Raw genomic sequence first — 13122 nt, 5'->3', positions numbered from 1 at the left:
TTTTCTCTGTTGATGGTTGAAGTTTGTTATGGTTTCTGTTATGGGCTTGGAAAGTTCTCCATAAATTCCACTTACTGATTTCTCTGTAGGTCTTTGTTCTGGTTTTGTGTTGTTATACTAATAAAATTAAGTTGCTCTTAGTGGGTTAATGATTTTTTTTTTAGTGTTTCCTTATCCCATTTCATCATCTTTAATCTATAGTGGGTCCATTCAGGTGGAAATTATATTAAATGGTTAATTGGCCCTGTTAAAGCTCTGTTACATTATTGTGATGAAGCTTTTGATGAATTATATTATTTTTATGTCTGGCCACCTGACTTCAGAAAGTTTCACTCACATTTCACTGAATTTTACTTTTACAAGAGCTGTTGCTGTTCTTTTCCTTTTAGCTGTTGCTCTTCTTTGTGTGTACGAACTTTGTGCTGTGTATGTTACAGCTGGTTCAGCAATTGCGCATCAGCAATTGCCTTAGCAATTAACCTACTCTTTATATGTAGAATGGTGTTTAATGGTACATGCAGTTCTCTTGTCTGGAGTTTTGGTCATTTGTTTCTATGTTTTCTGCTTTTGCAGTAGCAATTGAATCTTGCTGTTCTATGCTTTTTATGTGTTGATAATTGAGTAACACTTTTATTTTTTGAACAGGTCAGTACGTCAGAGCTGTCTTTCTACATTTATGCTTTGTACTTCCTAGAAATTTCATGATCTTCCTATGCATGCAGGTTCTGAGTTTTTCTCTGTTTGTGGCTTCCTAGGATTGGATCTTTAAATTAATGCATGCAGGTTCTGTGTTTTTCTCTGTATTTCTTGTTTAATTTTAGAGGGAAGAAGCAGTATGAACCACCTAGGTACATGACAATAAAGACTGCCATTGAGCAGCTCCTGGAAGTTGTGCAAGCAAAAGTAGAATCTGTTAATGATAACTACTACTATTACTCTATAACTCACTCATGTCTTAACTTTGAATTTCAAAGAACTAAATCAGACTTAATTTAACATTGAATGTTGTTGTATTATGTTGCGTTGCAGTCTGCAATGAAGACACAGAGTGTGTTGGTTTTGCTAGAATTAGAAGTGAAGATCAGATCATTGTGGCTGGTACAATGAATTAACTTCAATTGCATGTTTTTTTCCTATCAAATAGTACTGTAGGAGTGTGCAACTATTCAAATTTTGACGTGTTATTATGTAAAAAATTAAACTCTTCAATATTTTGTGCTGAAAGTAGTAACTTTTTAATATGTTGAATATTTAAGACTACTTGAATACTTAAAGAACATTTTGTTGTTGATGACAGTGTTGAATGTTTTAAACTAATTTGTGGATTGTTAATCAATGTTGAATGCTTTTTACTTTTTGTTTTTTGAAAATCAAGTTTATTTGATGATGTTAGTATATATTAGAAAGCTAATTTTAATTATATAAATAAAAAATAAAAATATAATAGAATAAATTAGTGTTATATAAATGAATATATAATGAGAATTTAAACTTATAAAAATATTAAAATAATACGAAAAATGTGTTATAATACCTATTACAATAACACTTTTTATAAGTAAAGAATTATGTTATGCAAACTTCATTATATAACACAAAAAATGTGTTATACTAAAGTGTAGTATAACACAAATTTATAAGTGTTGAAATGTGTCATATAATCGACTATAAATAATATAATTAAACACTTATCTATTTATTAAAATAACAAAGAAAGTGTGTTATCGTTGACAGTATAATAACACATCTGTATAACAATGATAAAGTGTTATGTAAGGTACCCTGACCTACAATAACATAGTCGGTCTTAACACATCAAAAAGTGTTATGGTATGTTTTGATAACACATTTTTGGTGTTATTAAAAGCATTTTTTCTTGTAGTGACTAGTCTAGGGCATTTTACAAATGGTACCAGAGTCAGGTCGTCCATGTTTCCAAGGACCCTCCCCATACACGCTAAAGATGAGAAAATCTCACCTCACCGCGTCGTAAGTATTTGTTTATGTGCTATTACTTGTTTTCGTTATATTTAATTTTTGTAGTTCGTAACTACAGTAGTAAGATGCCTCCTGTATTGAAAACGGCTAAGAAACAATTGCTCAAGGAGATCCGCGCCATACCCAAAGTCCAGCTTGACGAGGATCCCTACGATTGGCAGATAGCGGTCTTGAAAACGACAAAAGGAGGTTTGTGATCGCATCCAAGGGATGATGAATAAAAGAGGAGCCTTGCTATGGCCCATAGAGCAATTCTGGGTGATGAGAGAAGCATTGTCAATGTACTCGGAGGCTCTTCATCAGTTGAATCGATCATGGAATGATGTTATGCCAGAAGACTTGGAGTTTGTGATTCGAGATTTTCTGGTAAATTACGATTTTAGACGTCTGGAGCTGGTGTTAGTAAAGACGGATGATGGTGAAATGGAAGAGCGTTTGGAGATGGTGGAAGACATGGAAGGAGAATTAGCAGTTGAGGAAGTATTGCAAGCCATATTGCGTCTGATCGCGAGGATGGAGATTATGGCGAGCGCTCCTGGCTATTTCCACATCCCGAAGAACATCTTTGACTATAGTTCAAGGGACGAGTCCACCGTTGAGGACTAGAGTCCATTACGTAATCGTCGCATGGGGTACTAATAAATAAGATGGAATAATAATTTTCTAAGACCTTAAGGGATTTATGTTATGGTTAATTAAACACTTTTTGGGATTGTTTAATTTTGGAATAATTTGAACATTTTGAATGCTATGGATATTTTGTTGCAAACTCTAAATGAAGTAGTTTGAATGTACGATTTTGTAAATATCTATCAAACCAATATGCAATGTTCCTTACTTATGATTTTCCCTTGATTGCCTTAGAACTTCATCATGTCGACCAGAGGAAGAGGAGGAAAGGGAAGAGGAAGAGGCAGAGGAAAGGGTGCCTCCACCAGGTCTGAAACTACAGCCACCCCTGACATTGAAATGCCATCTGTTCAACCTGCGGCTCCAGCAACACCATCTGTGGACCTGGCCGCAAAGGTAGCAAGGTTAAGAGAATAGTTGAGACTGAGAGATGAGGAGTTAGCACAAGCTAGACAAGCACCGCAAACATCCCAAACGCACCAAATACCTCAAGTACCAGTGGCGCAACCTCAACCTCCAGTACCACCTCCTGCACCACTACCAGTAACCTATGGGTTCGAACCAGTTTATGAATGCTTCAGGAAACAAGCCCACCAACTTTTGAGGGGAAAGCTGATCCAATGGTGGCAGAAGATTGGTTAAGGTCGGTTAAGGCTATTTTTGATCATATGGAGTTAGATGATCACCTAAGGGTTTCTTGCGCAGTTTATTTAATTAAGATGGATGCACGGATTTGGTGGGACGTGACTAAACAAACCCGTGATCCGAATACCATGACTTGGGCAGAGTTTGTCCAGGCATTTAGTAAGAAGTACTACAGTCCAGCTGTGCTAGCAACTAACATTGACGAATTTATAACTCTAGTACAAGGGAATCTTTTAGTCACTGACAATGCACAGAAGTTCGATCGATTGGCCAAATATTCCCCTGAAGTGGTGCCAACTGATGCATTGCGAGTCCAGAGGTTTGTAAGGGGACTAAAATCGCTGATCGCGAGGGACGTTAAGATGACCAGTGCTGAAGTGGTCAGTTATGCAGAGGTATTGGATAGAGCTCTTGAAGCTCAATATTTGGAAGAACGGATATGGAAGGATAATGTCGCTAGAAGAGAGAACAACCGCAACAAGAGCTTCCACGAGAGCAACAAGAGAAAGGCTAATGAAGGGCAGAATAGTGGGGTTGATAAAAGACCTAGACCTCCAGCCACGAATAGCAACAACCACAACTCTTAGAACCATAGCAACCACAATAACCGCTTCAATGACCGGAACCGTCGGAACCAACAAGGCAACCAAGTCGAGCATCCTATCTGTCCTAAATGCTCGAAGAGACACCCAGGAGACTGCCAGGCCGGTACCAACAAATGCTTCAAGTGTGGTCAGGCAGGACACTTGAGAAAGAATTGCCCACAATGGAAGGCGGGATAGAATAACAATAACAATCTGGTGCCAACAAGAGTTTTCGCCTTAACCCTGAATGAAGTGGCAACAACAACATAGTAGTTACAGGTCAGCTCCCTATATCTGGTACAATGTGTAGAGTCTTAATTGATTCTGGATTGACTCATTCTTATGTTTCCATGAATGTGATTGATAGACTAAATATGCCTTATAAGATGTTTGAACATACCTTTAGTACATTGTTGCCATCGGGAGATATGATGTTGTCAAATAAGTGGTTACCGTCAACACCTGTAACGGTAGAGGGCAGGGAGTGCCCCGTAGATCTCATAGAACTGAGTATACTGGATTATGATGTCATACTCGGTATGGATTGGTTATCCAAACACGGGGCTACGATAGACTGTCGAAAGAAGATCGTAGAGTTCAGGCCAAAGGAAGCAGAGGTCCTTTCCTTTAGAGGCGAAGTAGTGGGCTTTCAAACACCCATAATATCTACACTGGAAGCACGGAATATGATGCAACATGGATGTTCGACGTTCCTTTCCAATGTGGTGGATAAGTCCAAGGAATCAGAACTAAAGCCAGAAAATGTACATATTGTTTGTGAGTTCCCGGAGGTGTTTCCCGAGGAATTACTAGGACTACCCCCAGACAGAGAAATCGAGTTTGTAATCGAGCTTGCACCTGAAACTGCACCAATCTCTAAAGCGCCCTATCGAATGGCACCGGCAGAGTTGAAGAAACTTAAAAACTAGCTACAAGAGTTGTTAGATAAGGGATTTATAAGACCTAGCCATTCGCCATGGGGAGCACCAGTCCTATTTGTGAAAAAGAAGGACGGGAGTATGAGGATGTGCATTGATTACCGAGAACTCAATAAGGTCACCATTAAGAATAAATATCCTTTACCTAGGATAGACGACCTTTTTGACCAACTGCAAGGGGCAGCAGTGTTCTCGAAGATTGATCTGCGATCCGGGTACCATCAGTTGAAAGTGAAGGAGGGGGACATTCTGAAAATGGCTTTTAGAACTCGTTGCGGGCACTATGAATTCTTAGTGATATCTTTTGGACTCACCAATGCCCCATCAACATTTATGGACATGATGAATAGGGTATTTAAGGATTTCTTAGACAAGTTTTTAGTAGTGTTCATAGATGATATCCTCATTTACTCGAAGACAAAGGAAGAGCATGAGGAGCATTTGAGGTTGACTCTGAACAGATTGCGAGAACATCAGTTGTACGCCAAGTTCTCTAAATGCGAGTTTTGGCTAGAATAGGTAACTTTCTTAGGGCACATAGTGTCTAAGAATGGGATAGCAGTAGACCCATCGAAGATCAAGGCCATTAGAGACTGGCCCCAGCCAAAGAATGCCTCAGAAGTTCAGAGTTTCTTAGGGTTGGCGGGCTATTATAGGAAGTTTGTTGAGGGTTTCTCAAAGATCGCCACCCCGTTGACCAACTTAACCTGCAAACATCAGAAGTTTGCGTGGACAGAAAAATGTGAAGAGAGTTTTCAGATCATGAAGGATAAGCTGATTTCTGCGCCTATCCTTTGTGTTCCCACTGAGGGCGGGAAATTTGTGGTGTATTGTGATGCATCATAGAACGGCCTGGGATGCGTGTTGATGCAAGATGGGAAGGTGGTAGCTTATGCTTCTAGACAACTCAAGGATTATGAGCAACGTTATCCCACTCATGACCTGGAATTGGCAGCAGTAGTGTTCGCACTAAAGATATAGAGACATCACCTGTATGGAGACAAGTGTGAGATATACACCGACCACAAAAGTCTAAAATACTTTTTCACACAAAAGGAACTGAACATGAGGCAGCGAAGGTGGTTGGAATTAGTAAAGGACTACGACTGTGAGATTCTATACCACCCAGGCAAGGCCAACGTGGTTGCGGATGCTCTGAGTAGGCGGGGACATGGGAATGTCTCAGCACTACATACAATAGAGATGCCTCTTCAAAAAGAGATCATAAATGCCGGCATCGAAATTGTGACGAGAAGTTTAGCGAACCTCACATTGCAATCCTCCCTATTAGAACAAATTTGAGAAGGACAGAAATTGGATGAAGCCTTAGTGAAACAAGAGGATTTGGTACAAGAAGGTGGCAGCAGCGATTTCACCATGTCTAATGGTGGATTGCTGAGATGCAAGGATAGGATTTGCATGCCTAACAATGCTGAAATTAAGGAAAGTATTATGAAAGAAGCGCACACAACGCCTTATTTTTTGCACCCAGGGTCCAAGAAAATGTACCAAGACCTTAAGGCATTATATTGGTGGCATGGAATGAAAGGGGACATTGCTGAGTTTGTTGCTAGATGTTTGACATGCCAGCAAGTCAAAGCGGAACACCAGAGGCCAGCAGGGTTGCTTCAACCGCTCTACATTCCTGAATGGAAATGGGAGGATATCACAATGGATTTTGTGGTAGGGTTGCCTAGAACCACCAAGCAGCACGACTCAGTGTGGGTAATCGTAGATAGACTCACTAAGTCTACCCATTTTCTGCCAGTCAAGACCACATACTCAGTAGATCAATATGCTGATTTGTATGTTAGTGAGATAGTGATACTTCATAGGGTGCCAAAGTCGATAATTTCTTATCGTGGGTCAGTTTTTACATCAAACTTTTGGAAAGGGCTACAGAGAGCTATGGGATCAAGACTAAAGTTTAGCACCGCATTTCATCCTCAGACCGATGGCCAGTCTGAGAGGACTATACATATTTTAGAAGACATGTTGAGGTGTTGTGCTTTGGACTTTTCAGAGTCTTGGAACCGATATTTACCCTTAATGGAGTTCTCATATAATAACAGTTACCAATCCACTATTGGGATGGCTCCCTATGAGATGCTTTATGGGCGTAAGTGTAGATCTCCTTTGCACTGGGATGAAGTTGGGGAGAAATAGATTTTAGGCCCTAAAGCAGTTAGGGAAGCTAGTGAGGCGATTGAGAAGATTCGCCAAAGGATGCTTACGCGCAAAGTAGGCAAAAGAGCTACGCTGACCTCAAGAGAAGAGACATCGAGTTTTTAGTGGGCGAGTTTGTTTTCCTGAAGGTCTCGCCAATGAAGGGTGTTATGCGTTTTGGAAAGAAAGGGAAGTTAAGCCCTAGATTTATTGGTCCATTTGAGATTTTGGACAGAGTAGGGCAGGTTGCGTACCGTTTGGCACTGCCCCCAGTATTAGCTGAAACACATAACGTCTTCATATCTCGATGTTGCGTAAGTATGTGTCAGACCCCTCTCATGTGTTGAGTTACGAGCCGTTACCGCTGAAGCAGGACCTGAGTTATGATGAACAGCTTGAGCGCATTATTGAAAAGGGAATCAAGGAATTGAGATCCAAAAGGAATCCACTAATTAAGGTCCTGTGGAAGAATAGTACGGAACGAGAAGCAACATGGGAGCTGGAGGAAGACATGAAAGAAAGATACCCTGAATTATTTGGGAAGAAAGAATTTTGGGACGAAATTCCTTTTAAGGAGGATATATTGTAGTGCACCAATTTTTTTTTTGTTATTAAAATTTTTGTGTTTTATTTTATTTAAGTGTTAAGTGTGGTGAATTGTTTTATTAAGTGTTGTTTATTTTATTTAATTGTTTGTTATTTTATTTAATTGTTAGAATTGTTTGTAGAATTTTTGTGAAATTATTTGTTGAATGATATTTATTTATTTTTATTTTAAAAATATAATTATGTGAGATTTGGTTGAATGCACTAAGGTGCATGGTAGATAGTAATGTACCCTAGTGATTTAGTGTGTGCTAGTGCAAGTGCGTTGGATGTGTATGTGTAGTGGGAAAGGAAGTGAGTTTTTTTTCTTCCATTTATTTTCTAAAGTAAATAAATTAAAATTAGAAGAAAATGATTATTTTAGGAAAGTGAGTGATCATCTTTATCTCCTATCAATTGTGATAAAAAAACAAATAATGAAATTAAAAGAAAATAAATAAGAAATAGGAAACTTACCTTTTCTCTTGAGTGGACCATTATGGAGAGAATAAGGTTAAATGGGGAATGAGGTGAAGAGGAGAGCCATTTTCTTGTGGCTGTCGTGTGTTGAAGAGAGGAAGAGAGAGAGAGAGTGGCGAGCTAGAGAGAGAAAGGGGAAGGGGCTGCCATTTTCTAGAGAGAAGGAGGAAAGAAAGAAAGAAAGAAATAAGGAGAGGAAGAAGAAGTGGGGATTCGAAATCCCTAGGTGTAGGTAATCAAATTTGTTGTTGTTTTTTTCTTTTCATTCTCTTCTTCTTGAATCTAGAGAAATAATATTTTTTTTTCTTTTCCTTGTTTTCTTCCTTGTTCTTGTTGGGGATTCGAAAAAAATAGGTGCTCAAGAGGAGAATCAACCTTGTGATTTTGATTTCTATCAAGGAGGTAGTGAATCTATCATTTGGTTGTTATGATGATGGGTCTTGATATTATGTTGTTGGGATGTTTGTGGCTTTGAGGGATTATTTTGATGAGGGGTTCGACCTAGTCATAATCTAGGGTTCATGGTGTTATTTTTTGTTTATTTTTGTTTATATTGATAAGCATATTTGTGAGGTTGAATGAATGGGATAGATTTATTTTGGATACTCTATGTTTCGGCCTATGCGTGTCTATAGATTCCCTATGTTTTATGTTTTGTGATTTTCAATATGTTAGATCCATGTTCTAGGACCTATGTAATTTGGGTATAGTAATAATTTGAAATCTTGATTATTGGATCCATGAAATTTTGATAGGATGTATATGATATTATGAATAAGTAAATTATGGTATGCATGAAAAATAATAGGAACATTATAGGTTTAATATAAAGGCATATACGAAGATTTGTGTTATGTTATTCATGCATGTGGTATTATTATTTTGTTGGGTTGCATGCATGAACTCATTAGAAATAGAACAAGGTTTTGTAAGGTTGTATATGAATATGTGTTAGTTATGTTCTTTGAATTATTTGTATAATAAGAGCATGTTAGGATTTGTGAATTATTGTGTTTATGAAACATGAATGATCTTGTATGAATTTTATAAGGCATGAGGTAAAAGATAAAATTCATGGTGATTTATGCTTGCTAATTTTGTGATTAAATGGTGAAATGATTGATGAAATAAAGATATGTATGCATAAGAATGGCTCTAATGATATGTGGTGTTTGTGAAAATAAAATGGTGTTTTAATTCATTAAAATGATGTTTTTGCACAAATAATTACCTACAGATATTTTTTTTTTTATATTTTTGAGAAAATATGAGTTTTTAAAAATAAGGATGGTGATTTTAATGATAAATTTGATTGTTGGAATTTTTGTTTAAAAATGTAAAGTGTGTTTCAATAAAAGAAATTTGATTGGTATTTTGAAATAAATTAATAACCTAAACTATGGCAAAATTTAAAAGTGGTATTTTTAATATAATATAAGTGGTTATTTTACAAGTTATGATTTTCTTTAATTGGATTAAGAAAAATGTTGGATTTAATTCACTTGTGATTTTTAAATAATGGCTGAAAGTTTAGTTTAAAAAGTTTTAAATAGTTATTTAATTTTCACATATGAATTTATGTTACATAAAATTATGTATTTAAAAATAATTCAAGCAAAATATATTTTTCCCACACTTAAAATTATTATTTTTCTCACATCAAATTATGTAATTCTATTAACTTAAGTTAAATTGTTATTTTCTAAAGAGACATGATAATCATAGGTATTTCTTTTTTTAAAATAATTTCCAAGCCTTTGCTTTTCTTTATAATTTAAAAATAATAAATGGGTCTTTTATATATTTTAATGGCTAAATAAAATTGTTTTTATGAAGATAAACAATGGTAAACAAAGCATGCTACAAGTCTATTATATTTAAAACGATAGAAGTAAGACGCATGAAATTATCGTTTTAAATGCCACATTTACGCAATGTTCCCACGTATGCATGTTACATGCAAATTCACTTTTACGTCCAAAATTATGTCTATTATGCAACCATGTAGTTTTTATAGAAAGATCATGCATGCAATATAGGTAGAATGAGCATTATTCTTTTATGACCTTATGTGTAATTAAGCATATTTGTATGTTGTGTGTAACTCCTACCATGTGTGCATGACCCATGCACACATGAGTTATATGAGAGGGAAAAATAATAATTATGTGAAGCTATGGAATGCCGTTTAGATTATGGTATAGGCTCGTTGAGAAGTTGTGGTTTTACTTAGCTTGGACCTGAGGTAAGGAAGTTCGATAGAATTTATGATTGTTATATTATGAATGGTAAGACTGTTGTGTGAATGAAATGTTATGAATTATGAATGCCATAATGTGATGATATGTTGGCTTGTGTGAACGTTGTATGATATGAATGGATGTTAGCGTGATGAACGCGACACATCAAAATGAGTTGCTAAGGATAAGAAGACGTAACCCGAGTTACTAAGGATATGAAGACGTAACTCCATGGGTGGATGCGCCGAGGTTATTCAAAGACCAGAGACTCTTGTTTACCTCAAAGGGTGGCATGGACAAGTTAGCGAGCCATGTTCACAAGGAATTGTTTATGATTATGTTATGATGTTTGGTGATGTTTATGATTATGTTATGATGTTTGGTGATGTTTATGACTATGTTATGGTGTTTGGTGATGTTTATGATTTTGTTATGATGTTATGATATTTATGATATGATGGTGGCATTATGTTGACGTAGATATGTTTATGTTTATGCTATTGATGCCAATTTTATGATGATGCCTTGATGTATAAAGATGAATGATAGTGTTTGTAATTTGTTGTATCTTACTTGCTTGTTATTTGTACTTCCTTACTGGGCTTTTAGCTCATCCCCCTTACTTTCCCTTCCAGGTAGCAAATATGTTTCTCTATGGCACGCGTGGTGATCTGGGGAGTTCTATCGTCATGGTGTGTATGGCGTGGGGGCATCCTATGGACGAAAAATGATCAATTAAATACACCATTTTTTTAATACTGTTATGTTTTATGAGACTTTTTAAACTTATCAGTGAGACTTGAATTATTGGTTGTTTTAGAACTTTGCATAAACTGATATTTTCTTTTAAAACTATTGGATCCAACTTGCATGTTTTAATCAAGACCCCACTGAAACCTTTATAATAAGTGGCTTTCTTTTGTAAACCAATGAAAATGTGAATGTTTTATTAGCTACTAGTCTAGGGCGTTTTACATAGAAGAAGGTCATTTTCATTGATTGATTCTTGAACTATAGTGACACACAATGGTAAGTCTGTTATTTTTGCAGCAACTTTTTTCTTTATTTCCAGGAAGAACAACACTGAATTGTCTGTTACAACCTTCATTGGATGTGTTCCTTTTTTCTACTTGATAAGAAACTTCAATAGTTGCTGTTTTTTCCTCTATCTCATTTTTTATCAAATTCACCAAGTTGTCAAGAGAACAATTTGGTGGTATTAATATCCCAGTCATTGTGTACCCTTGGTACTCGTTGTTTTCATTCCACTTGCCTCCATATTGAACCAAAGAAGTAATATTGTCCATATCTATAAATTTTGGCAATTTTTAAGCAGCTAGTTGGTTCTAAATGGCTAGGTAACTGGTTAACTTAATCTTTAATCACATCTTCTTTTGAAAGATTTAGCTTTTGTAGGGTAACTGGTTACACTTACTTTTATATATTGACTGTTTTTCCCCTTAGTTTTATATATTGACTGTTTTTGCATGGTAACTAGTTACACGTAGTTTTATATATTGACTTTTTTTGCAGGGTAACTGGTTACTTTAATCTTTAATCATATATTGACTGTTTTTACATTTAGTTTTATATAGTTGTAATTTTTACTTAGTTTTATATATTGGTTGTTTTTCAGGGTAACTGGTTACCCTATTGTTACTGATTGTTTTTGCAGTAAAAATTCACACCTACATCAAATAATTTTTTTTATTGCAAAGACAAATTAGAATGTATAATTTTTAGAGTTCTTGTTTCTTGTGTATTTTTTGGTTAATCAATGTACACAAACTAGTGGGAAGGTAACTGGTTTCCTTAATCTGTAGTCCCATACCCTACTGTTTTAAAAGGTAATAAGTCTAGTGATCTATTTATGCTATATATTATGATGTTATTGGGTAACTAGTTCCTTTGCTGTTTGCTTTGTTGTAGTTCCTTGGGTAACTGGTTACCCAAACTTTGTAACTGTTTTGTGTTGATGATGGTAACCAATTACCCTTGTTTAATAAAGTTTTCTCGACTATCATAGTAGATTGGTTTCTACATATATCATCTTATAATCATGTATTTTTTTTTTATTATGCAGCATATTGATGTGATGATGTATTACTTGAGGAGAAAGGTTAAATTGTCTAAAGATTTGAAGAGGAGAGTATCTACGACTGACACTTGTTTTGGGCAAAACATAGTGTTTATGTTTGAAGATTTTTAGAAAAAAGGTAGTGGTGCATTTAAAGTAGATGAGAGTTGCGTTGCTTTGAAGATAATGAAGGGGGAATCCATGTTTTGTGCAACTCATTGGAATTTGCTTGATGATGTTGTCATGCCTGTTAATGTGAAGGCTCTTATGCACTGGATTTTGTTGCACTTTAATATACAGCAGAGATCACTTACGGTGTATGATTCAATGTCTGGTGCAAAGCATGAAAATCAGACTTTACCTATCGTTGAGGCGTTTGCTGTTTTGATTCCTCTTCTATTGGAGAAGATTGGTTTCTATGATCGTCAAGATATTAATATTGATGTTAGTCCGTATGATGTGGCAGAGAATGAGGCTTTGAAGTTGAGCATTGCTACAAGCATTCCTCAACAAATTGATTAGTTAGTTTGTTTATTTGATTTTAGTTTTTTTTTTTTATTTGTGTTCTTTTTTGTTTATATGTTCTTAGTTGTTTTTTTTACCTGTTTCCATTATGCAACGATTGTGGGGTGTTTTCTACTTATTTTGCTGAGCAAATAATTATTGGGAAGGAGAATGAGATGCCTAAACATATTGATGTTCGTCTCCTTCGCGAAGACATTGCTGTTAGCTTGTACTATCATGGAAAGAACAAAGAACTTGAGGGATACTTAACTAGC

The 13122-nt window shown here is 36.0% G+C and overlaps 1 long non-coding RNA gene across 1 annotated transcript; it reads left to right on the top strand.

Moving 5' to 3' along the window:
- The first annotated feature begins 7954 nt into the window (after positions 1–7954).
- On the top strand, positions 7955–11225 carry LOC133805207 (uncharacterized). The gene is made up of 3 exons (XR_009878890.1): positions 7955–8258; positions 8381–8428; positions 10902–11225. It is a non-coding gene; the product is annotated as an uncharacterized LOC133805207 (long non-coding RNA).
- The last annotated feature ends 1897 nt before the right edge of the window (positions 11226–13122 follow it).

Source organism: Humulus lupulus, chromosome X (assembly GCF_963169125.1).
Source record: "Humulus lupulus chromosome X, drHumLupu1.1, whole genome shotgun sequence".
Lineage (NCBI taxonomy): Eukaryota > Viridiplantae > Streptophyta > Magnoliopsida > Rosales > Cannabaceae > Humulus > Humulus lupulus.
This window is presented reverse-complemented; position numbering and strand designations above follow the sequence as displayed.